The 22,578-nt window shown below is 49.3% G+C and overlaps 19 non-coding genes and 17 pseudogenes across 19 annotated transcripts; all 36 read right to left on the reverse strand.

The window, feature by feature from the left end:
• Nucleotides 1–249: 249 nt before the first annotated feature.
• On the reverse strand, nucleotides 250–368 carry LOC126520085 (5S ribosomal RNA). The gene has a single exon (XR_007596849.1). It is a non-coding gene; the product is annotated as a 5S ribosomal RNA (ribosomal RNA).
• Nucleotides 369–877: 509 nt separating this feature from the next.
• On the reverse strand, nucleotides 878–996 carry LOC126520084 (5S ribosomal RNA). The gene has a single exon (XR_007596848.1). It is a non-coding gene; the product is annotated as a 5S ribosomal RNA (ribosomal RNA).
• Nucleotides 997–1,506: 510 nt separating this feature from the next.
• Nucleotides 1,507–1,625, reverse strand: LOC126520083 (5S ribosomal RNA). The gene has a single exon (XR_007596847.1). It is a non-coding gene; the product is annotated as a 5S ribosomal RNA (ribosomal RNA).
• A 506-nt stretch (nucleotides 1,626–2,131) lies between these two features.
• On the reverse strand, nucleotides 2,132–2,250 carry LOC126520081 (5S ribosomal RNA). Its single transcript, XR_007596845.1, has one exon. It is a non-coding gene; the product is annotated as a 5S ribosomal RNA (ribosomal RNA).
• Nucleotides 2,251–2,760: 510 nt separating this feature from the next.
• On the reverse strand, nucleotides 2,761–2,879 carry LOC126520080 (5S ribosomal RNA). The gene has a single exon (XR_007596844.1). It is a non-coding gene; the product is annotated as a 5S ribosomal RNA (ribosomal RNA).
• Nucleotides 2,880–3,385: 506 nt separating this feature from the next.
• On the reverse strand, nucleotides 3,386–3,504 carry LOC126520079 (5S ribosomal RNA). Its single transcript, XR_007596843.1, has one exon. It is a non-coding gene; the product is annotated as a 5S ribosomal RNA (ribosomal RNA).
• Nucleotides 3,505–4,011: 507 nt separating this feature from the next.
• LOC140217703 (5S ribosomal RNA) lies at nucleotides 4,012–4,130 on the reverse strand. The gene has a single exon (XR_011894288.1). It is a non-coding gene; the product is annotated as a 5S ribosomal RNA (ribosomal RNA).
• A 510-nt stretch (nucleotides 4,131–4,640) lies between these two features.
• Nucleotides 4,641–4,759, reverse strand: LOC126520078 (5S ribosomal RNA). Its single transcript, XR_007596842.1, has one exon. It is a non-coding gene; the product is annotated as a 5S ribosomal RNA (ribosomal RNA).
• A 510-nt stretch (nucleotides 4,760–5,269) lies between these two features.
• LOC140217819 (5S ribosomal RNA) lies at nucleotides 5,270–5,387 on the reverse strand (annotated as a pseudogene).
• A 511-nt stretch (nucleotides 5,388–5,898) lies between these two features.
• Nucleotides 5,899–6,017, reverse strand: LOC126520077 (5S ribosomal RNA). Its single transcript, XR_007596841.1, has one exon. It is a non-coding gene; the product is annotated as a 5S ribosomal RNA (ribosomal RNA).
• A 509-nt stretch (nucleotides 6,018–6,526) lies between these two features.
• Nucleotides 6,527–6,645, reverse strand: LOC140217849 (5S ribosomal RNA; annotated as a pseudogene).
• A 508-nt stretch (nucleotides 6,646–7,153) lies between these two features.
• Nucleotides 7,154–7,272, reverse strand: LOC126520076 (5S ribosomal RNA). Its single transcript, XR_007596840.1, has one exon. It is a non-coding gene; the product is annotated as a 5S ribosomal RNA (ribosomal RNA).
• A 509-nt stretch (nucleotides 7,273–7,781) lies between these two features.
• On the reverse strand, nucleotides 7,782–7,900 carry LOC126520075 (5S ribosomal RNA). The gene has a single exon (XR_007596839.1). It is a non-coding gene; the product is annotated as a 5S ribosomal RNA (ribosomal RNA).
• Nucleotides 7,901–8,407: 507 nt separating this feature from the next.
• LOC126520074 (5S ribosomal RNA) lies at nucleotides 8,408–8,526 on the reverse strand. Its single transcript, XR_007596838.1, has one exon. It is a non-coding gene; the product is annotated as a 5S ribosomal RNA (ribosomal RNA).
• A 509-nt stretch (nucleotides 8,527–9,035) lies between these two features.
• LOC126520073 (5S ribosomal RNA) lies at nucleotides 9,036–9,154 on the reverse strand. The gene has a single exon (XR_007596837.1). It is a non-coding gene; the product is annotated as a 5S ribosomal RNA (ribosomal RNA).
• Nucleotides 9,155–9,662: 508 nt separating this feature from the next.
• On the reverse strand, nucleotides 9,663–9,781 carry LOC140217771 (5S ribosomal RNA; annotated as a pseudogene).
• A 507-nt stretch (nucleotides 9,782–10,288) lies between these two features.
• Nucleotides 10,289–10,407, reverse strand: LOC140217754 (5S ribosomal RNA; annotated as a pseudogene).
• A 515-nt stretch (nucleotides 10,408–10,922) lies between these two features.
• On the reverse strand, nucleotides 10,923–11,041 carry LOC140217820 (5S ribosomal RNA; annotated as a pseudogene).
• Nucleotides 11,042–11,548: 507 nt separating this feature from the next.
• Nucleotides 11,549–11,667, reverse strand: LOC140217755 (5S ribosomal RNA; annotated as a pseudogene).
• Nucleotides 11,668–12,184: 517 nt separating this feature from the next.
• LOC140217805 (5S ribosomal RNA) lies at nucleotides 12,185–12,303 on the reverse strand (annotated as a pseudogene).
• Nucleotides 12,304–12,813: 510 nt separating this feature from the next.
• Nucleotides 12,814–12,932, reverse strand: LOC140217802 (5S ribosomal RNA; annotated as a pseudogene).
• Nucleotides 12,933–13,439: 507 nt separating this feature from the next.
• On the reverse strand, nucleotides 13,440–13,558 carry LOC126520068 (5S ribosomal RNA). The gene has a single exon (XR_007596832.1). It is a non-coding gene; the product is annotated as a 5S ribosomal RNA (ribosomal RNA).
• A 509-nt stretch (nucleotides 13,559–14,067) lies between these two features.
• Nucleotides 14,068–14,186, reverse strand: LOC140217850 (5S ribosomal RNA; annotated as a pseudogene).
• Nucleotides 14,187–14,695: 509 nt separating this feature from the next.
• Nucleotides 14,696–14,814, reverse strand: LOC126520115 (5S ribosomal RNA). Its single transcript, XR_007596877.2, has one exon. It is a non-coding gene; the product is annotated as a 5S ribosomal RNA (ribosomal RNA).
• Nucleotides 14,815–15,323: 509 nt separating this feature from the next.
• LOC126520066 (5S ribosomal RNA) lies at nucleotides 15,324–15,442 on the reverse strand. Its single transcript, XR_007596830.1, has one exon. It is a non-coding gene; the product is annotated as a 5S ribosomal RNA (ribosomal RNA).
• Nucleotides 15,443–15,949: 507 nt separating this feature from the next.
• On the reverse strand, nucleotides 15,950–16,068 carry LOC126520065 (5S ribosomal RNA). The gene has a single exon (XR_007596829.1). It is a non-coding gene; the product is annotated as a 5S ribosomal RNA (ribosomal RNA).
• A 509-nt stretch (nucleotides 16,069–16,577) lies between these two features.
• Nucleotides 16,578–16,696, reverse strand: LOC126520180 (5S ribosomal RNA). The gene has a single exon (XR_007596925.1). It is a non-coding gene; the product is annotated as a 5S ribosomal RNA (ribosomal RNA).
• Nucleotides 16,697–17,204: 508 nt separating this feature from the next.
• On the reverse strand, nucleotides 17,205–17,323 carry LOC140217772 (5S ribosomal RNA; annotated as a pseudogene).
• A 508-nt stretch (nucleotides 17,324–17,831) lies between these two features.
• LOC140217756 (5S ribosomal RNA) lies at nucleotides 17,832–17,950 on the reverse strand (annotated as a pseudogene).
• A 517-nt stretch (nucleotides 17,951–18,467) lies between these two features.
• Nucleotides 18,468–18,586, reverse strand: LOC140217806 (5S ribosomal RNA; annotated as a pseudogene).
• A 509-nt stretch (nucleotides 18,587–19,095) lies between these two features.
• LOC140217803 (5S ribosomal RNA) lies at nucleotides 19,096–19,214 on the reverse strand (annotated as a pseudogene).
• Nucleotides 19,215–19,723: 509 nt separating this feature from the next.
• LOC126520177 (5S ribosomal RNA) lies at nucleotides 19,724–19,842 on the reverse strand. Its single transcript, XR_007596922.1, has one exon. It is a non-coding gene; the product is annotated as a 5S ribosomal RNA (ribosomal RNA).
• A 507-nt stretch (nucleotides 19,843–20,349) lies between these two features.
• On the reverse strand, nucleotides 20,350–20,468 carry LOC140217773 (5S ribosomal RNA; annotated as a pseudogene).
• A 507-nt stretch (nucleotides 20,469–20,975) lies between these two features.
• Nucleotides 20,976–21,094, reverse strand: LOC126520064 (5S ribosomal RNA; annotated as a pseudogene).
• A 518-nt stretch (nucleotides 21,095–21,612) lies between these two features.
• On the reverse strand, nucleotides 21,613–21,731 carry LOC140217807 (5S ribosomal RNA; annotated as a pseudogene).
• A 509-nt stretch (nucleotides 21,732–22,240) lies between these two features.
• Nucleotides 22,241–22,359, reverse strand: LOC140217804 (5S ribosomal RNA; annotated as a pseudogene).
• Nucleotides 22,360–22,578: the final 219 nt, after the last annotated feature.

The raw sequence follows: 22,578 nt of genomic DNA on the forward strand, positions 1-22,578 counted from the left end.
GGGTGTAATAGGTAAACGGTTAGCAGTTTGTGCGACTAAATTTTGCACCATTACTTATACCGGTTACCATCGTCACTGCGCGTACAATCGCCTGGCGGCTTGCATATTGTTTTTGCACTTCGACGTTGGCTCTACCAGTAGGCTGCGCCAGTTGAATGTAACAGTAAATAAAACAACCCACACGTGAGTGTAAAAAAAAAAAAAAAATAAGTCACAGAAGCACGCAATAAAAAAATCCAAAAAGAAGGGTGCCATCAGCACTCGGTGTTCCCAGGTGGTCTCCCTCCCAAGTACTGACCGAGCCCAATGCTGCTTAGCTTCGGGGATCGGACGAGAACCGGCGTATTCAGCATGGTATGGCCGATGGCAGGGATGCCATGTTTACGACTGCACCTGTATCGTGCTATGTGCATTCGCAACGTATTGCTACAGCACGTACGCGGCAATGTCTTTCCGTTGATAGTACAGGCACACGTCGTGTACGTGGATTGCTCCGTTTGTTATGGTTAGTTGCTGCCGAGTCGAGCTGGCAATAAAACACGAGGACGAGAGCAACGATTTGCGTCCGCTGCAGCCCACGTTTGGCGCTAGCAATGCGGCAAGTTATTGATTGTCACTGAGCTGGATACGGGTGTAATAGGTAAACGGTTAGCAGTTTGTGCGACTAAATTTTGCACCATTACTTATACCGGTTACCACCGTCACTGCGCGTACAATCGCCTGGCGGCTTGCATATTGTTTTTGCACTTCGACGTTGGCTCTACCAGTAGGCTGCGCCAGTTGAATGTAACAGTAAATAAAACAACCCACACGTGAGTGTAAAAAAAAAAAAAAATAAGTCACAGAAGCACGCAATAAAAAAATGCAAAAAGAAGGGTGCCATCAGCACTCGGTGTTCCCAGGTGGTCTCCCTCCCAAGTACTGACCGAGCCCAATGCTGCTTAGCTTCGGGGATCGGACGAGAACCGGCGTATTCAGCATGGTATGGCCGATGGCAGGGATGCTATGTTTACGACTGCACCTGTATCGTGCTATGTGCATTCGCAACGTATTGCTACAGCACGTACGCGGCACTGTCTTTCCGTTGATAGTACAGGCACACGTCGTGTACGTGGATTGCTCCGTTTGTTATGGTTAGTCGCTGCCGAGTCGAGCTGGCAATAAAACAAGAGGACGAGAGCAACGATTTGCGTCCGCTGCAGCCCACGTTTGGCGCTAGCAATGCGGCAAGTTATTGATTGTCACTGAGCTGGATACGGGTGTAATAGGTAAACGGTTAGCAGTTTGTGCGACTAAATTTTGCACCGTTACTTATACCGGTTACCACCGTCACTGCGCGTACAATCGCCTGGCGGCTTGCATATTGTTTTTGCACTTCGACGTTGGCTCTACCAGTAGGCTGCGCCAGTTGAATGTAACAGTAAATAAAACAACCCACACGTGAGTGTAAAAAAAAAACAAAAATAAGTCACAGAAGCACGCAATAAAAAAATGCAAAAAGAAGGGTGCCATCAGCACTCGGTGTTCCCAGGTGGTCTCCCTCCCAAGTACTGACCGAGCCCAATGCTGCTTAGCTTCGGGGATCGGACGAGAACCGGCGTATTCAGCATGGTATGGCCGATGGCAGGGATGCTATGTTTACGACTGCACCTGTATCGTGCTATGTGCATTCGCAACGTATTGCTACAGCACGTACGCGGCACTGTCTTTCCGTTGATAGTACAGGCACACGTCGTGTACGTGGATTGCTCCGTTTGTTATGGTTAGTCGCTGCCGAGTCGAGCTGGCAATAAAACAAGAGGACGAGAGCAACGATTTGCGTCCGCTGCAGCCCACGTTTGGCGCTAGGAATGCGGCAAGTTATTGATTGTCACTGAGCTGGATACGGGTGTAATAGGTAAACGGTTAGCAGTTTGTGCGACTAAATTTTGCACCATTACTTATACCGGTTACCACCGTCACTGCGCGTACAATCGCCTGGCGGCTTGCATATTGTTTTTGCACTTCGACGTTGGCTCTACCAGTAGGCTGCGCCAGTTGAATGTAACAGTAAATAAAACAACCCACACGTGAGTGTAAAAAAAAAAAATAAGTCACAGAAGCACGCAATAAAAAAATGCAAAAAGAAGGGTGCCATCAGCACTCGGTGTTCCCAGGTGGTCTCCCTCCCAAGTACTGACCGAGCCCAATGCTGCTTAGCTTCGGGGATCGGACGAGAACCGGCGTATTCAGCATGGTATGGCCGATGGCAGGGATGCTATGTTTACGACTGCACCTGTATCGTGCTATGTGCATTCGCAACGTATTGCTACAGCACGTACGCGGCACTGTCTTTCCGTTGATAGTACAGGCACACGTCGTGTACGTGGATTGCTCCGTTTGTTATGGTTAGTCGCTGCCGAGTCGAGCTGGCAATAAAACAAGAGGACGAGAGCAACGATTTGCGTCCGCTGCAGCCCACGTTTGGCGCTAGCAATGCGGCAAGTTATTGATTGTCACTGAGCTGGATACGGGTGTAATAGGTAAACGGTTAGCAGTTTGTGCGACTAAATTTTGCACCGTTACTTATACCGGTTACCACCGTCACTGCGCGTACAATCGCCTGGCGGCTTGCATATTGTTTTTGCACTTCGACGTTGGCTCTACCAGTAGGCTGCGCCAGTTGAATGTAACAGTAAATAAAACAACCCACACGTGAGTGTAAAAAAAAAACAAAAATAAGTCACAGAAGCACGCAATAAAAAAATGCAAAAAGAAGGGTGCCATCAGCACTCGGTGTTCCCAGGTGGTCTCCCTCCCAAGTACTGACCGAGCCCAATGCTGCTTAGCTTCGGGGATCGGACGAGAACCGGCGTATTCAGCATGGTATGGCCGATGGCAGGGATGCTATGTTTACGACTGCACCTGTATCGTGCTATGTGCATTCGCAACGTATTGCTACAGCACGTACGCGGCACTGTCTTTCCGTTGATAGTACAGGCACACGTCGTGTACGTGGATTGCTCCGTTTGTTATGGTTAGTCGCTGCCGAGTCGAGCTGGCAATAAAACAAGAGGACGAGAGCAACGATTTGCGTCCGCTGCAGCCCACGTTTGGCGCTAAGAATGCGGCAAGTTATTGATTGTCACTGAGCTGGATACGGGTGTAATAGGTAAACGGTTAGCAGTTTGTGCGACTAAATTTTGCACCATTACTTATACCGGTTACCACCGTCACTGCGCGTACAATCGCCTGGCGGCTTGCATATTGTTTTTGCACTTCGACGTTGGCTCTACCAGTAGGCTGCGCCAGTTGAATGTAACAGTAAATAAAACAACCCACACGTGAGTGTAAAAAAAAAAAATAAGTCACAGAAGCACGCAATAAAAAAATGCAAAAAGAAGGGTGCCATCAGCACTCGGTGTTCCCAGGTGGTCTCCCTCCCAAGTACTGACCGAGCCCAATGCTGCTTAGCTTCGGGGATCGGACGAGAACCGGCGTATTCAGCATGGTATGGCCGATGGCAGGGATGCTATGTTTACGACTGCACCTGTATCGTGCTATGTGCATTCGCAACGTATTGCTACAGCACGTACGCGGCACTGTCTTTCCGTTGATAGTACAGGCACACGTCGTGTACGTGGATTGCTCCGTTTGTTATGGTTAGTTGCTGCCGAGTCGAGCTGGCAATAAAACACGAGGACGAGAGCAACGATTTGCGTCCGCTGCAGCCCACGTTTGGCGCTAGCAATGCGCCAAGTTATTGATTGTCACTGAGCTGGATACGGGTGTAATAGGTAAACGGTTAGCAGTTTGTGCGACTAAATTTTGCACCATTACTTATACCGGTTACCACCGTCACTGCGCGTACAATCGCCTAGCGGCTTGCATATTGTTTTTGCACTTCGACGTTGGCTCTACCAGTAGGCTGCGCCAGTTGAATGTAACAGTAAATAAAACAACCCACACGTGAGTGTAAAAAAAAAAAAATAAGTCACAGAAGCACGCAATAAAAAAATGCAAAAAGAAGGGTGCCATCAGCACTCGGTGTTCCCAGGTGGTCTCCCTCCCAAGTACTGACCGAGCCCAATGCTGCTTAGCTTCGGGGATCGGACGAGAACCGGCGTATTCAGCATGGTATGGCCGATAGCAGGGATGCTATGTTTACGACTGCACCTGTACCGTGCTATGTGCATTCGCAAGGTATTGCTACAGCACGTACGCGGCACTGTCTTTCCGTTGATAGTACAGGCACACGTCGTGTACGTGGATTGCTCCGTTTGTTATGGTTAGTCGCTGCCGAGTCGAGCTGGCAATAAAACAAGAGGACGAGAGCAACGATTTGCGTCCGCTGCAGCCCACGTTTGGCGCTAGCAATGCGGCAAGTTATTGATTGTCACTCAGCTGGATACGGGTGTAATAGGTAAACGGTTAGCAGTTTGTGCGACTAAATTTTGCACCATTACTTATACCGGTTACCATCGTCACTGCGCGTACAATCGCCTGGCGGCTTGCATATTGTTTTTGCACTTCGACGTTGGCTCTACCAGTAGGCTGCGCCAGTTGAATGTAACAGTAAATAAAACAACCCACACGTGAGTGTAAAAAAAAAAAAAAAATAAGTCACAGAAGCACGCAATAAAAAAATCCAAAAAGAAGGGTGCCATCAGCACTCGGTGTTCCCAGGTGGTCTCCCTCCCAAGTACTGACCGAGCCCAATGCTGCTTAGCTTCGGGGATCGGACGAGAACCGGCGTATTCAGCATGGTATGGCCGATGGCAGGGATGCCATGTTTACGCCTGCACCTGTATCGTGCTATGTGCATTCGCAACGTATTGCTACAGCACGTACGCGGCAATGTCTTTCCGTTGATAGTACAGGCACACGTCGTGTACGTGGATTGCTCCGTTTGTTATGGTTAGTTGCTGCCGAGTCGAGCTGGCAATAAAACACGAGGACGAGAGCAACGATTTGCGTCCGCTGCAGCCCACGTTTGGCGCTAGCAATGCGCCAAGTTATTGATTGTCACTGAGCTGGATACGGGTGTAATAGGTAAACGGTTAGCAGTTTGTGCGACTAAATTTTGCACCATTACTTATACCGGTTACCACCGTCACTGCGCGTACAATCGCCTAGCGGCTTGCATATTGTTTTTGCACTTCGACGTTGGCTCTACCAGTAGGCTGCGCCAGTTGAATGTAACAGTAAATAAAACAACCCACACGTGAGTGTAAAAAAAAAAAAAAAATAAGTCACAGAAGCACGCAATAAAAAAATGCAAAAAGAAGGGTGCCATCAGCACTCGGTGTTCCCAGGTGGTCTCCCTCCAAGTACTGACCGAGACCAATGCTGCTTAGCTTTGGGGATCGGACGAGAACCGGCGTATTCAGCATGGTATGGCCGATGGCAGGGATGCTATGTTTACTACTGCACCTGTATCGTGCTATGTGCATTCGCAACGTATTGCTACAGCACGTACGCGGCACTGTCTTTCCGTTGATAGTACAGGCACACGTCGTGTACGTGGATTGCTCCGTTTGTTATGGTTAGTTGCTGCCGAGTCGAGCTGGCAATAAAACACGAGGACGAGAGCAACGATTTGCGTCCGCTGCAGCCCACGTTTGGCGCTAGCAATGCGGCAAGTTATTGATTGTCACTGAGCTGGATACGGGTGTAATAGGTAAACGGTTAGCAGTTTGTGCGACTAAATTTTGCACCATTACTTATACCGGTTACCACCGTCACTGCGCGTACAATCGCCTAGCGGCTTGCATTTTGTTTTTGCACTTCGACGTTGGCTCTACCAGTAGGCTGCGCCAGTTGAATGTAACAGTAAATAAAACAACCCACACGTGAGTGTAAAAAAAAAAAAAAAAATAAGTCACAGAAGCACGCAATAAAAAAATGCAAAAACAAGGGTGCCATCAGCACTCGGTGTTCCCAGGTGGTCTCCCTCCCAAGTACTGACCGAGCCCAATGCTGCTTAGCTTCGGGGATCGGACGAGAACCGGCGTATTCAGCATGGTATGGCCGATGGCAGGGATGCTATGTTTACGACTGCACCTGTATCGTGCTATGTGCATTCGCAACGTATTGCTACAGCACGTACGCGGCACTGTCTTTCCGTTGATAGTACAGGCACACGTCGTGTACGTGGATTGCTCCGTTTGTTATGGTTAGTCGCTGCCGAGTCGAGCTGGCAATAAAACAAGAGGACGAGAGCAACGATTTGCGTCCGCTGCAGCCCACGTTTGGCGCTAGCAATGCGGCAAGTTATTGATTGTCACTGAGCTGGATACGGGTGTAATAGGTAAACGGTTAGCAGTTTGTGCGACTAAATTTTGCACCGTTACTTATACCGGTTACCACCGTCACTGCGCGTACAATCGCCTGGCGGCTTGCATATTGTTTTTGCACTTCGACGTTGGCTCTACCAGTAGGCTGCGCCAGTTGAATGTAACAGTAAATAAAACAACCCACACGTGAGTGTAAAAAAAAACAAAAATAAGTCACAGAAGCACGCAATAAAAAAATGCAAAAAGAAGGGTGCCATCAGCACTCGGTGTTCCCAGGTGGTCTCCCTCCCAAGTGCTGACCGATCCCAATGCTGCTTAGCTTCGGGGATCGGACGAGAACCGGCGTATTCAGCATGGTATGGCCGATGGCAGGGATGCTATGTTTACGACTGCACCTGTATCGTGCTATGTGCATTCGCAACGTATTGCTACAGCACGTACGCGGCACTGTCTTTCCGTTGATAGTACAGGCACACGTCGTGTACGTGGATTGCTCCGTTTGTTATGGTTAGTCGCTGCCGAGTCGAGCTGGCAATAAAACAAGAGGACGAGAGCAACGATTTGCGTCCGCTGCAGCCCACGTTTGGCGCTAGCAATGCGGCAAGTTATTGATTGTCACTGAGCTGGATACGGGTGTAATAGGTAAACGGTTAGCAGTTTGTGCGACTAAATTTTGCACCATTACTTATACCGGTTACCACCGTCACTGCGCGTACAATCGCCTGGCGGCTTGCATATTGTTTTTGCACTTCGACGTTGGCTCTACCAGTAGGCTGCGCCAGTTGAATGTAACAGTAAATAAAACAACCCACACGTGAGTGTAAAAAAAAAAAAAATAAGTCACAGAAGCACGCAATAAAAAAATGCAAAAAGAAGGGTGCCATCAGCACTCGGTGTTCCCAGGTGGTCTCCCTCCCAAGTACTGACCGAGCCCAATGCTGCTTAGCTTCGGGGATCGGACGAGAACCGGCGTATTCAGCATGGTATGGCCGATGGCAGGGATGCTATGTTTACGACTGCACCTGTATCGTGCTATGTGCATTCGCAACGTATTGCTACAGCACGTACGCGGCACTGTCTTTCCGTTGATAGTACAGGCACACGTCGTGTACGTGGATTGCTCCGTTTGTTATGGTTAGTCGCTGCCGAGTCGAGCTGGCAATAAAACAAGAGGACGAGAGCAACGATTTGCGTCCGCTGCAGCCCACGTTTGGCGCTAGCAATGCGGCAAGTTATTGATTGTCACTGAGCTGGATACGGGTGTAATAGGTAAACGGTTAGCAGTTTGTGCGACTAAATTTTGCACCGTTACTTATACCGGTTACCACCGTCACTGCGCGTACAATCGCCTGGCGGCTTGCATATTGTTTTTGCACTTCGACGTTGGCTCTACCAGTAGGCTGCGCCAGTTGAATGTAACAGTAAATAAAACAACCCACACGTGAGTGTAAAAAAAAACAAAAATAAGTCACAGAAGCACGCAATAAAAAAATGCAAAAAGAAGGGTGCCATCAGCACTCGGTGTTCCCAGGTGGTCTCCCTCCCAAGTACTGACCGAGCCCAATGCTGCTTAGCTTCGGGGATCGGACGAGAACCGGCGTATTCAGCATGGTATGGCCGATGGCAGGGATGCTATGTTTACGACTGCACCTGTATCGTGCTATGTGCATTCGCAACGTATTGCTACAGCACGTACGCGGCACTGTCTTTCCGTTGATAGTACAGGCACACGTCGTGTACGTGGATTGCTCCGTTTGTTATGGTTAGTCGCTGCCGAGTCGAGCTGGCAATAAAACAACAGGACGAGAGCAACGATTTGCGTCCGCTGCAGCCCACGTTTGGCGCTAGGAATGCGGCAAGTTATTGATTGTCACTGAGCTGGATACGGGTGTAATAGGTAAACGGTTAGCAGTTTGTGCGACTAAATTTTGCACCATTACTTATACCGGTTACCACCGTCACTGCGCGTACAATCGCCTGGCGGCTTGCATATTGTTTTTGCACTTCGACGTTGGCTCTACCAGTAGGCTGCGCCAGTTGAATGTAACAGTAAATAAAACAACCCACACGTGAGTGTAAAAAAAAAAAAATAAGTCACAGAAGCACGCAATAAAAAAATGCAAAAAGAAGGGTGCCATCAGCACTCGGTGTTCCCAGGTGGTCTCCCTCCCAAGTACTGACCGAGCCCAATGCTGCTTAGCTTCGGGGATCGGACGAGAACCGGCGTATTCAGCATGGTATGGCCGATGGCAGGGATGCTATGTTTACGACTGCACCTGTATCGTGCTATGTGTATTCGCAACGTATTGCTACATCACGTACGCGGCACTGTCTTTCCGTTGATAGTACAGGCACACGTCGTGTACGTGGATTGCTCCGTTTGTTATGGTTAGTTGCTGCCGAGTCGAGCTGGCAATAAAACACGAGGACGAGAGCAACGATTTGCGTCCGCTGCAGCCCACGTTTGGCGCTAGCAATGCGGCAAGTTATTGATTGTCACTGAGCTGGATACGGGTGTAATAGGTAAACGGTTAGCAGTTTGTGCGACTAAATTTTGCACCGTTACTTATACCGGTTACCACCGTCACTGCGCGTACAATCGCCTGGCGGCTTGCATATTGTTTTTGCACTTCGACGTTGGCTCTACCAGTAGGCTGCGCCAGTTGAATGTAACAGTAAATAAAACAACCCGCACGTGAGTGTAAAAAAAAACAAAAATAAGTCACAGAAGCACGCAATAAAAAAATGCAAAAAGAAGGGTGCCATCAGCACTCGGTGTTCCCAGGTGGTCTCCCTCCCAAGTACTGACCGAGCCCAATGCTGCTTAGCTTCGGGGATCGGACGAGAACCGGCGTATTCAGCATGGTATGGCCGATGGCAGGGATGCTATGTTTACGACTGCACCTGTATCGTGCTATGTGCATTCGCAACGTATTGCTACAGCACGTACGCGGCACTGTCTTTCCGTTGATAGTACAGGCACACGTCGTGTACGTGGATTGCTCCGTTTGTTATGGTTAGTTGCTGCCGAGTCGAGCTGGCAATAAAACACGAGGACGAGAGCAACGATTTGCGTCCGCTGCAGCCCACGTTTGGCGCTAGCAATGCGCCAAGTTATTGATTGTCACTGAGCTGGATACGGGTGTAATAGGTAAACGGTTAGCAGTTTGTGCGACTAAATTTTGCACCATTACTTATACCGGTTACCACCGTCACTGCGCGTACAATCGCCTAGCGGCTTGCATATTGTTTTTGCACTTCGACGTTGGCTCTACCAGTAGGCTGCGCCAGTTGAATGTAACAGTAAATAAAACAACCCACACGTGAGTGTAAAAAAAAAAAAAATAAGTCACAGAAGCACGCAATAAAAAAATGCAAAAAGAAGGGTGCCATCAGCACTCGGTGTTCCCAGGTGGTCTCCCTCACAAGTACTGACCGAGCCCAATGCTGCTTAGCTTCGGGGATCGGACGAGAACCGGCGTATTCAGCATGGTATGGCCGATAGCAGGGATGCTATGTTTACGACTGCACCTGTATCGTGCTATGTGCATTCGCAAGGTATTGCTACAGCACGTACGCGGCACTGTCTTTCCGTTGATAGTACAGGCACACGTCGTGTACGTGGATTGCTCCGTTTGTTATGGTTAGTCGCTGCCGAGTCGAGCTGGCAATAAAACAAGAGGACGAGAGCAACGATTTGCGTCCGCTGCAGCCCACGTTTGGCGCTAGCAATGCGGCAAGTTATTGATTGTCACTGAGCTGGATACGGGTGTAATAGGTAAACGGTTAGCAGTTTGTGCGACTAAATTTTGCACCATTACTTATACCGGTTACCATCGTCACTGCGCGTACAATCGCCTGGCGGCTTGCATATTGTTTTTGCACTTCGACGTTGGCTCTACCAGTAGGCTGCGCCAGTTGAATGTAACAGTAAATAAAACAACCCACACGTGAGTGTAAAAAAAAAAAAATAAGTCACAGAAGCACGCAATAAAAAAATGCAAAAAGAAGGGTGCCATCAGCACTCGGTGTTCCCAGGTGGTCTCCCTCCCAAGTACTGACCGAGCCCAATGCTGCTTAGCTTCGGGGATCGGACGAGAACCGGCGTATTCAGCATGGTATGGCCGATGGGAGGGATGCTATGTTTACGACTGCACCTGTATCGTGCTATGTGCATTCGCAACGTATTGCTACAGCACGAACGCGGCACTGTCTTTCCGTTGATAGTACAGGCACACGTCGTGTACGTGGATTGCTCCGTTTGTTATGGTTAGTCGCTGCCGAGTCGAGCTGGCAATAAAACAAGAGGACGAGAGCAACGATTTGCGTCCGCAGCAGCCCACGTTTGGCGCTAGCAATGCGGCATGTTATTGATTGTCACTGAGCTGGATACGGGTGTAATAGGTAAACGGTTAGCAGTTTGTGCGACTAAATTTTGCACCATTACTTATACCGGTTACCACCGTCACTGCGCGTACAATCGCCTAGCGGCTTGCATATTGTTTTTGCACTTCGACGTTGGCTCTACCAGTAGGCTGCGCCAGTTGAATGTAACAGTAAATAAAACAACCCACACGTCACACGTGAGTGTAAAAAAAAAAAAAATAAGTCACAGAAGCACGCAATAAAAAAATGCAAAAAGAAGGGTGTCATCAGCCCTCGGTGTTCCCAGGTGGTCTCCCTCCCAAGTACTGACCGAGCCCAATGCTGCTTAGCTTCGGGGATCGGACGAGAACCGGCGTATTCAGCATGGTATGGCCGATAGCAGGGATGCTATGTTTACGACTGCACCTGTATCGTGCTATGTGCATTCGCAAGGTATTGCTACAGCACGTACGCGGCACTGTCTTTCCGTTGATAGTACAGGCACACGTCGTGTACGTGGATTGCTCCGTTTGTTATGGTTAGTCGCTGCCGAGTCGAGCTGGCAATAAAACAAGAGGACGAGAGCAACGATTTGCGTCCGCTGCAGCCCACGTTTGGCGCTAGCAATGCGGCAAGTTATTGATTGTCACTGAGCTGGATACGGGTGTAATAGGTAAACGGTTAGCAGTTTGTGCGACTAAATTTTGCACCATTACTTATACCGGTTACCATCGTCACTGCGCGTACAATCGCCTGGCGGCTTGCATATTGTTTTTGCACTTCGACGTTGGCTCTACCAGTAGGCTGCGCCAGTTGAATGTAACAGTAAATAAAACAACCCACACGTGAGTGTAAAAAAAAAAAAATAAGTCACAGAAGCACGCAATAAAAAAATGCAAAAAGAAGGGTGCCATCAGCACTCGGTGTTCCCAGGTGGTCTCCCTCCCAAGTACTGACCGAGCCCAATGCTGCTTAGCTTCGGGGATCGGACGAGAACCGGCGTATTCAGCATGGTATGGCCGATGGGAGGGATGCTATGTTTACGACTGCACCTGTATCGTGCTATGTGCATTCGCAACGTATTGCTACAGCACGAACGCGGCACTGTCTTTCCGTTGATAGTACAGGCACACGTCGTGTACGTGGATTGCTCCGTTTGTTATGGTTAGTCGCTGCCGAGTCGAGCTGGCAATAAAACAAGAGGACGAGAGCAACGATTTGCGTCCGCAGCAGCCCACGTTTGGCGCTAGCAATGCGGCATGTTATTGATTGTCACTGAGCTGGATACGGGTGTAATAGGTAAACGGTTAGCAGTTTGTGCGACTAAATTTTGCACCATTACTTATACCGGTTACCACCGTCACTGCGCGTACAATCGCCTAGCGGCTTGCATATTGTTTTTGCACTTCGACGTTGGCTCTACCAGTAGGCTGCGCCAGTTGAATGTAACAGTAAATAAAACAACCCACACGTCACACGTGAGTGTAAAAAAAAAAAAAAAATAAGTCACAGAAGCACGCAATAAAAAAATGCAAAAAGAAGGGTGTCATCAGCCCTCGGTGTTCCCAGGTGGTCTCCCTCCCAAGTACTGACCGAGCCCAATGCTGCTTAGCTTCGGGGATCGGACGAGAACCGGCGTATTCAGCATGGTATGGCCGATGGCAGGGATGCTATGTTTACGACTGCACCTGTATCGTGCTATGTGCATTCGCAACGTATTGCTACAGCACGTACGCGGCACTGTCTTTCCGTTGATAGTACAGGCACACGTCGTGTACGTGGATTGCTCCGTTTGTTATGGTTAGTCGCTGCCGAGTCGAGCTGGCAATAAAACAAGAGGACGAGAGCAACGATTTGCGTCCGCTGCAGCCCACGTTTGGCGCTAGCAATGCGGCAAGTTATTGATTGTCACTGAGCTGGATACGGGTGTAATAGGTAAACGGTTAGCAGTTTGTGCGACTAAATTTTGCACCGTTACTTATACCGGTTACCACCGTCACTGCGCGTACAATCGCCTGGCGGCTTGCATATTGTTTTTGCACTTCGACGTTGGCTCTACCAGTAGGCTGCGCCAGTTGAATGTAACAGTAAATAAAACAACCCACACGTGAGTGTAAAAAAAAAACAAAAATAAGTCACAGAAGCACGCAATAAAAAAATGCAAAAAGAAGGGTGCCATCAGCACTCGGTGTTCCCAGGTGGTCTCCCTCCCAAGTGCTGACCGAGCCCAATGCTGCTTAGCTTCGGGGATCGGACGAGAACCGGCGTATTCAGCATGGTATGGCCGATGGCAGGGATGCTATGTTTACGACTGCACCTGTATCGTGCTATGTGCATTCGCAACGTATTGCTACAGCACGTACGCGGCACTGTCTTTCCGTTGATAGTACAGGCACACGTCGTGTACGTGGATTGCTCCGTTTGTTATGGTTAGTCGCTGCCGAGTCGAGCTGGCAATAAAACAAGAGGACGAGAGCAACGATTTGCGTCCGCTGCAGCCCACGTTTGGCGCTAGCAATGCGGCAAGTTATTGATTGTCACTGAGCTGGATACGGGTGTAATAGGTAAACGGTTAGCAGTTTGTGCGACTAAATTTTGCACCATTACTTATACCGGTTACCACCGTCACTGCGCGTACAATCGCCTGGCGGCTTGCATATTGTTTTTGCACTTCGACGTTGGCTCTACCAGTAGGCTGCGCCAGTTGAATGTAACAGTAAATAAAACAACCCACACGTGAGTGTAAAAAAAAAAAAATAAGTCACAGAAGCACGCAATAAAAAAATGCAAAAAGAAGGGTGCCATCAGCACTCGGTGTTCCCAGGTGGTCTCCCTCCCAAGTACTGACCGAGCCCAATGCTGCTTAGCTTCGGGGATCGGACGAGAACCGGCGTATTCAGCATGGTATGGCCGATGGCAGGGATGCTATGTTTACGACTGCACCTGTATCGTGCTATGTGCATTCGCAACGTATTGCTACAGCACGTACGCGGCACTGTCTTTCCGTTGATAGTACAGGCACACGTCGTGTACGTGGATTGCTCCGTTTGTTATGGTTAGTCGCTGCCGAGTCGAGCTGGCAATAAAACAAGAGGACGAGAGCAACGATTTGCGTCCGCTGCAGCCCACGTTTGGCGCTAGCAATGCGGCAAGTTATTGATTGTCACTGAGCTGGATACGGGTGTAATAGGTAAACGGTTAGCAGTTTGTGCGACTAAATTTTGCACCGTTACTTATACCGGTTACCACCGTCACTGCGCGTACAATCGCCTGGCGGCTTGCATATTGTTTTTGCACTTCGACGTTGGCTCTACCAGTAGGCTGCGCCAGTTGAATGTAACAGTAAATAAAACAACCCACACGTGAGTGTAAAAAAAAACAAAAATAAGTCACAGAAGCACGCAATAAAAAAATGCAAAAAGAAGGGTGCCATCAGCACTCGGTGTTCCCAGGTGGTCTCCCTCCCAAGTGCTGACCGATCCCAATGCTGCTTAGCTTCGGGGATCGGACGAGAACCGGCGTATTCAGCATGGTATGGCCGATGGCAGGGATGCTATGTTTACGACTGCACCTGTATCGTGCTATGTGCATTCGCAACGTATTGCTACAGCACGTACGCGGCACTGTCTTTCCGTTGATAGTACAGGCACACGTCGTGTACGTGGATTGCTCCGTTTGTTATGGTTAGTCGCTGCCGAGTCGAGCTGGCAATAAAACAACAGGACGAGAGCAACGATTTGCGTCCGCTGCAGCCCACGTTTGGCGCTAGCAATGCGGCAAGTTATTGATTGTCACTGAGCTGGATACGGGTGTAATAGGTAAACGGTTAGCAGTTTGTGCGACTAAATTTTGCACCATTACTTATACCGGTTACCACCGTCACTGCGCGTACAATCGCCTGGCGGCTTGCATATTGTTTTTGCACTTCGACGTTGGCTCTACCAGTAGGCTGCGCCAGTTGAATGTAACAGTAAATAAAACAACCCACACGTGAGTGTAAAAAAAAAAAAAAATAAGTCACAGAAGCACGCAATAAAAAAATGCAAAAAGAAGGGTGCCATCAGCACTCGGTGTTCCCAGGTGGTCTCCCTCCCAAGTACTGACCGAGCCCAATGCTGCTTAGCTTCGGGGATCGGACGAGAACCGGCGTATTCAGCATGGTATGGCCGATGGCAGGGATGCTATGTTTACGACTGCACCTGTATCGTGCTATGTGCATTCGCAACGTATTGCTACAGCACGTACGCGGCACTGTCTTTCCGTTGATAGTACAGGCACACGTCGTGTACGTGGATTGCTCCGTTTGTTATGGTTAGTCGCTGCCGAGTCGAGCTGGCAATAAAACAAGAGGACGAGAGCAACGATTTGCGTCCGCTGCAGCCCACGTTTGGCGCTAGCAATGCGGCAAGTTATTGATTGTCACTGAGCTGGATACGGGTGTAATAGGTAAACGGTTAGCAGTTTGTGCGACTAAATTTTGCACCGTTACTTATACCGGTTACCACCGTCACTGCGCGTACAATCGCCTGGCGGCTTGCATATTGTTTTTGCACTTCGACGTTGGCTCTACCAGTAGGCTGCGCCAGTTGAATGTAACAGTAAATAAAACAACCCACACGTGAGTGTAAAAAAAAACAAAAATAAGTCACAGAAGCACGCAATAAAAAAATGCAAAAAGAAGGGTGCCATCAGCACTCGGTGTTCCCAGGTGGTCTCCCTCCCAAGTACTGACCGAGCCCAATGCTGCTTAGCTTCGGGGATCGGACGAGAACCGGCGTATTCAGCATGGTATGGCCGATGGCAGGGATGCTATGTTTACGACTGCACCTGTATCGTGCTATGTGCATTCGCAACGTATTGCTACAGCACGTACGCGGCACTGTCTTTCCGTTGATAGTACAGGCACACGTCGTGTACGTGGATTGCTCCGTTTGTTATGGTTAGTCGCTGCCGAGTCGAGCTGGCAATAAAACAACAGGACGAGAGCAACGATTTGCGTCCGCTGCAGCCCACGTTTGGCGCTAGGAATGCGGCAAGTTATTGATTGTCACTGAGCTGGATACGGGTGTAATAGGTAAACGGTTAGCAGTTTGTGCGACTAAATTTTGCACCATTACTTATACCGGTTACCACCGTCACTGCGCGTACAATCGCCTGGCGGCTTGCATATTGTTTTTGCACTTCGACGTTGGCTCTACCAGTAGGCTGCGCCAGTTGAATGTAACAGTAAATAAAACAACCCACACGTGAGTGTAAAAAAAAAAAAAAAAGTCACAGAAGCACGCAATAAAAAAATGCAAAAAGAAGGGTGCCATCAGCACTCGGTGTTCCCAGGTGGTCTCCCTCCCAAGTACTGACCGAGCCCAATGCTGCTTAGCTTCGGGGATCGGACGAGAACCGGCGTATTCAGCATGGTATGGCCGATGGCAGGGATGCTATGTTTACGACTGCACCTGTATCGTGCTATGTGTATTCGCAACGTATTGCTACAGCACGTACGCGGCACTGTCTTTCCGTTGATAGTACAGGCACACGTCGTGTACGTGGATTGCTCCGTTTGTTATGGTTAGTTGCTGCCGAGTCGAGCTGGCAATAAAACACGAGGACGAGAGCAACGATTTGCGTCCGCTGCAGCCCACGTTTGGCGCTAGCAATGCGGCAAGTTATTGATTGTCACTGAGCTGGATACGGGTGTAATAGGTAAACGGTTAGCAGTTTGTGCGACTAAATTTTGCACCGTTACTTATACCGGTTACCACCGTCACTGCGCGTACAATCGCCTGGCGGCTTGCATATTGTTTTTGCACTTCGACGTTGGCTCTACCAGTAGGCTGCGCCAGTTGAATGTAACAGTAAATAAAACAACCCGCACGTGAGTGTAAAAAAAAACAAAAATAAGTCACAGAAGCACGCAATAAAAAAATGCAAAAAGAAGGGTGCCATCAGCACTCGGTGTTCCCAGGTGGTCTCCCTCCCAAGTACTGACCGAGCCCAATGCTGCTTAGCTTCGGGGATCGGACGAGAACCGGCGTATTCAGCATGGTATGGCCGATGGCAGGGATGCTATGTTTACGACTGCACCTGTATCGTGCTATGTGCATTCGCAACGTATTGCTACAGCACGTACGCGGCACTGTCTTTCCGTTGATAGTACAGGCACACGTCGTGTACGTGGATTGCTCCGTTTGTTATGGTTAGTTGCTGCCGAGTCGAGCTGGCAATAAAACACGAGGACGAGAGCAACGATTTGCGTCCGCTGCAGCCCACGTTTGGCGCTAGCAATGCGCCAAGTTATTGATTGTCACTGAGCTGGATACGGGTGTAATAGGTAAACGGTTAGCAGTTTGTGCGACTAAATTTTGCACCATTACTTATACCGGTTACCACCGTCACTGCGCGTACAATCGCCTAGCGGCTTGCATATTGTTTTTGCACTTCGACGTTGGCTCTACCAGTAGGCTGCGCCAGTTGAATGTAACAGTAAATAAAACAACCCACACGTGAGTGTAAAAAAAAAAAAAATAAGTCACAGAAGCACGCAATAAAAAAATGCAAAAAGAAGGGTGCCATCAGCACTCGGTGTTCCCAGGTGGTCTCCCTCACAAGTACTGACCGAGCCCAATGCTGCTTAGCTTCGGGGATCGGACGAGAACCGGCGTATTCAGCATGGTATGGCCGATAGCAGGGATGCTATGTTTACGACTGCACCTGTATCGTGCTATGTGCATTCGCAAGGTATTGCTACAGCACGTACGCGGCACTGTCTTTCCGTTGATAGTACAGGCACACGTCGTGTACGTGGATTGCTCCGTTTGTTATGGTTAGTCGCTGCCGAGTCGAGCTGGCAATAAAACAAGAGGACGAGAGCAACGATTTGCGTCCGCTGCAGCCCACGTTTGGCGCTAGCAATGCGGCAAGTTATTGATTGTCACTGAGCTGGATACGGGTGTAATAGGTAAACGGTTAGCAGTTTGTGCGACTAAATTTTGCACCATTACTTATACCGGTTACCATCGTCACTGCGCGTACAATCGCCTGGCGGCTTGCATATTGTTTTTGCACTTCGACGTTGGCTCTACCAGTAGGCTGCGCCAGTTGAATGTAACAGTAAATAAAACAACCCACACGTGAGTGTAAAAAAAAAAAAAATAAGTCACAGAAGCACGCAATAAAAAAATGCAAAAAGAAGGGTGCCATCAGCACTCGGTGTTCCCAGGTGGTCTCCCTCCCAAGTACTGACCGAGCCCAATGCTGCTTAGCTTCGGGGATCGGACGAGAACCGGCGTATTCAGCATGGTATGGCCGATGGGAGGGATGCTATGTTTACGACTGCACCTGTATCGTGCTATGTGCATTCGCAACGTATTGCTACAGCACGAACGCGGCACTGTCTTTCCGTTGATAGTACAGGCACACGTCGTGTACGTGGATTGCTCCGTTTGTTATGGTTAGTCGCTGCCGAGTCGAGCTGGCAATAAAACAAGAGGACGAGAGCAACGATTTGCGTCCGCAGCAGCCCACGTTTGGCGCTAGCAATGCGGCATGTTATTGATTGTCACTGAGCTGGATACGGGTGTAATAGGTAAACGGTTAGCAGTTTGTGCGACTAAATTTTGCACCATTACTTATACCGGTTACCACCGTCACTGCGCGTACAATCGCCTAGCGGCTTGCATATTGTTTTTGCACTTCGACGTTGGCTCTACCAGTAGGCTGCGCCAGTTGAATGTAACAGTAAATAAAACAACCCACACGTCACACGTGAGTGTAAAAAAAAAAAAAAAATAAGTCACAGAAGCACGCAATAAAAAAATGCAAAAAGAAGGGTGTCATCAGCCCTCGGTGTTCCCAGGTGGTCTCCCTCCCAAGTACTGACCGAGCCCAATGCTGCTTAGCTTCGGGGATCGGACGAGAACCGGCGTATTCAGCATGGTATGGCCGATGGCAGGGATGCTATGTTTACGACTGCACCTGTATCGTGCTATGTGCATTCGCAACGTATTGCTACAGCACGTACGCGGCACTGTCTTTCCGTTGATAGTACAGGCACACGTCGTGTACGTGGATTGCTCCGTTTGTTATGGTTAGTCGCTGCCGAGTCGAGCTGGCAATAAAACAAGAGGACGAGAGCAACGATTTGCGTCCGCTGCAGCCCACGTTTGGCGCTAGCAATGCGGCAAGTTATTGATTGTCACTGAGCTGGATACGGGTGTAATAGGTAAACGGTTAGCAGTTTGTGCGACTAAATTTTGCACCGTTACTTATACCGGTTACCACCGTCACTGCGCGTACAATCGCCTGGCGGCTTGCATATTGTTTTTGCACTTCGACGTTGGCTCTACCAGTAGGCTGCGCCAGTTGAATGTAACAGTAAATAAAACAACCCACACGTGAGTGTAAAAAAAAACAAAAATAAGTCACAGAAGCACGCAATAAAAAAATGCAAAAAGAAGGGTGCCATCAGCACTCGGTGTTCCCAGGTGGTCTCCCTCCCAAGTGCTGACCGAGCCCAATGCTGCTTAGCTTCGGGGATCGGACGAGAACCGGCGTATTCAGCATGGTATGGCCGATGGCAGGGATGCTATGTTTACGACTGCACCTGTATCGTGCTATGTGCATTCGCAACGTATTGCTACAGCACGTACGCGGCACTGTCTTTCCGTTGATAGTACAGGCACACGTCGTGTACGTGGATTGCTCCGTTTGTTATGGTTAGTCGCTGCCGAGTCGAGCTGGCAATAAAACAAGAGGACGAGAGCAACGATTTGCGTCCGCTGCAGCCCACGTTTGGCGCTAGCAATGCGGCAAGTTATTGATTGTCACTGAGCTGGATACGGGTGTAATAGGTAAACGGTTAGCAGTTTGTGCGACTAAATTTTGCACCATTACTTATACCGGTTACCACCGTCACTGCGCGTACAATCGCCTGGCGGCTTGCATATTGTTTTTGCACTTCGACGTTGGCTCTACCAGTAGGCTGCGCCAGTTGAATGTAACAGTAAATAAAACAACCCACACGTGAGTGTAAAAAAAAACAAAAATAAGTCACAGAAGCACGCAATAAAAAAATGCAAAAAGAAGGGTGCCATCAGCACTCGGTGTTCCCAGGTGGTCTCCCTCCCAAGTACTGACCGAGCCCAATGCTGCTTAGCTTCGGGGATCGGACGAGAACCGGCGTATTCAGCATGGTATGGCCGATGGCAGGGATGCTATGTTTACGACTGCACCTGTATCGTGCTATGTGCATTCGCAACGTATTGCTACAGCACGTACGCGGCACTGTCTTTCCGTTGATAGTACAGGCACACGTCGTGTACGTGGATTGCTCCGTTTGTTATGGTTAGTCGCTGCCGAGTCGAGCTGGCAATAAAACAACAGGACGAGAGCAACGATTTGCGTCCGCTGCAGCCCACGTTTGGCGCTAGGAATGCGGCAAGTTATTGATTGTCACTGAGCTGGATACGGGTGTAATAGGTAAACGGTTAGCAGTTTGTGCGACTAAATTTTGCACCATTACTTATACCGGTTACCACCGTCACTGCGCGTACAATCGCCTGGCGGCTTGCATATTGTTTTTGCACTTCGACGTTGGCTCTACCAGTAGGCTGCGCCAGTTGAATGTAACAGTAAATAAAACAACCCACACGTGAGTGTAAAAAAAAAAAAATAAGTCACAGAAGCACGCAATAAAAAAATGCAAAAAGAAGGGTGCCATCAGCACTCGGTGTTCCCAGGTGGTCTCCCTCACAAGTACTGACCGAGCCCAATGCTGCTTAGCTTCGGGGATCGGACGAGAACCGGCGTATTCAGCATGGTATGGCCGATAGCAGGGATGCTATGTTTACGACTGCACCTGTATCGTGCTATGTGCATTCGCAAGGTATTGCTACAGCACGTACGCGGCACTGTCTTTCCGTTGATAGTACAGGCACACGTCGTGTACGTGGATTGCTCCGTTTGTTATGGTTAGTCGCTGCCGAGTCGAGCTGGCAATAAAACAAGAGGACGAGAGCAACGATTTGCGTCCGCTGCAGCCCACGTTTGGCGCTAGCAATGCGGCAAGTTATTGATTGTCACTGAGCTGGATACGGGTGTAATAGGTAAACGGTTAGCAGTTTGTGCGACTAAATTTTGCACCATTACTTATACCGGTTACCATCGTCACTGCGCGTACAATCGCCTGGCGGCTTGCATATTGTTTTTGCACTTCGACGTTGGCTCTACCAGTAGGCTGCGCCAGTTGAATGTAACAGTAAATAAAACAACCCACACGTGAGTGTAAAAAAAAAAAAATAAGTCACAGAAGCACGCAATAAAAAAATGCAAAAAGAAGGGTGCCATCAGCACTCGGTGTTCCCAGGTGGTCTCCCTCCCAAGTACTGACCGAGCCCAATGCTGCTTAGCTTCGGGGATCGGACGAGAACCGGCGTATTCAGCATGGTATGGCCGATGGGAGGGATGCTATGTTTACGACTGCACCTGTATCGTGCTATGTGCATTCGCAACGTATTGCTACAGCACGAACGCGGCACTGTCTTTCCGTTGATAGTACAGGCACACGTCGTGTACGTGGATTGCTCCGTTTGTTATGGTTAGTCGCAGCCGAGTCGAGCTGGCAATAAAACAAGAGGACGAGAGCAACGATTTGCGTCCGCAGCAGCCCACGTTTGGCGCTAGCAATGCGGCATGTTATTGATTGTCACTGAGCTGGATACGGGTGTAATAGGTAAACGGTTAGCAGTTTGTGCGACTAAATTTTGCACCATTACTTATACCGGTTACCACCGTCACTGCGCGTACAATCGCCTAGCGGCTTGCATATTGTTTTTGCACTTCGACGTTGGCTCTACCAGTAGGCTGCGCCAGTTGAATGTAACAGTAAATAAAACAACCCACACGTCACACGTGAGTGTAAAAAAAAAAAAAAAAATAAGTCACAGAAGCACGCAATAAAAAAATGCAAAAAGAAGGGTGTCATCAGCCCTCGGTGTTCCCAGGTGGTCTCCCTCCCAAGTACTGACCGAGCCCAATGCTGCTTAGCTTCGGGGATCGGACGAGAACCGGCGTATTCAGCATGGTATGGCCGATGGCAGGGATGCTATGTTTACGACTGCACCTGTATCGTGCTATGTGCATTCGCAACGTATTGCTACAGCACGTACGCGGCACTGTCTTTCCGTTGATAGTACAGGCACACGTCGTGTACGTGGATTGCTCCGTTTGTTATGGTTAGTCGCTGCCGAGTCGAGCTGGCAATAAAACAAGAGGACGAGAGCAACGATTTGCGTCCGCTGCAGCCCACGTTTGGCGCTAGCAATGCGGCAAGTTATTGATTGTCACTGAGCTGGATACGGGTGTAATAGGTAAACGGTTAGCAGTTTGTGCGACTAAATTTTGCACCGTTACTTATACCGGTTACCACCGTCACTGCGCGTACAATCGCCTGGCGGCTTGCATATTGTTTTTGCACTTCGACGTTGGCTCTACCAGTAGGCTGCGCCAGTTGAATGTAACAGTAAATAAAACAACCCACACGTGAGTGTAAAAAAAAACAAAAATAAGTCACAGAAGCACGCAATAAAAAAATGCAAAAAGAAGGGTGCCATCAGCACTCGGTGTTCCCAGGTGGTCTCCCTCCCAAGTGCTGACCGAGCCCAATGCTGCTTAGCTTCGGGGATCGGACGAGAACCGGCGTATTCAGCATGGTATGGCCGATGGCAGGGATGCTATGTTTACGACTGCACCTGTATCGTGCTATGTGCATTCGCAACGTATTGCTACAGCACGTACGCGGCACTGTCTTTCCGTTGATAGTACAGGCACACGTCGTGTACGTGGATTGCTCCGTTTGTTATGGTTAGTCGCTGCCGAGTCGAGCTGGCAATAAAACAAGAGGACGAGAGCAACGATTTGCGTCCGCTGCAGCCCACGTTTGGCG

The sequence above is a fragment of the Dermacentor andersoni genome, chromosome 4, assembly GCF_023375885.2.
Source record: "Dermacentor andersoni chromosome 4, qqDerAnde1_hic_scaffold, whole genome shotgun sequence".
In the NCBI taxonomy this organism is placed as follows: Eukaryota; Metazoa; Arthropoda; class Arachnida; order Ixodida; family Ixodidae; genus Dermacentor; species Dermacentor andersoni.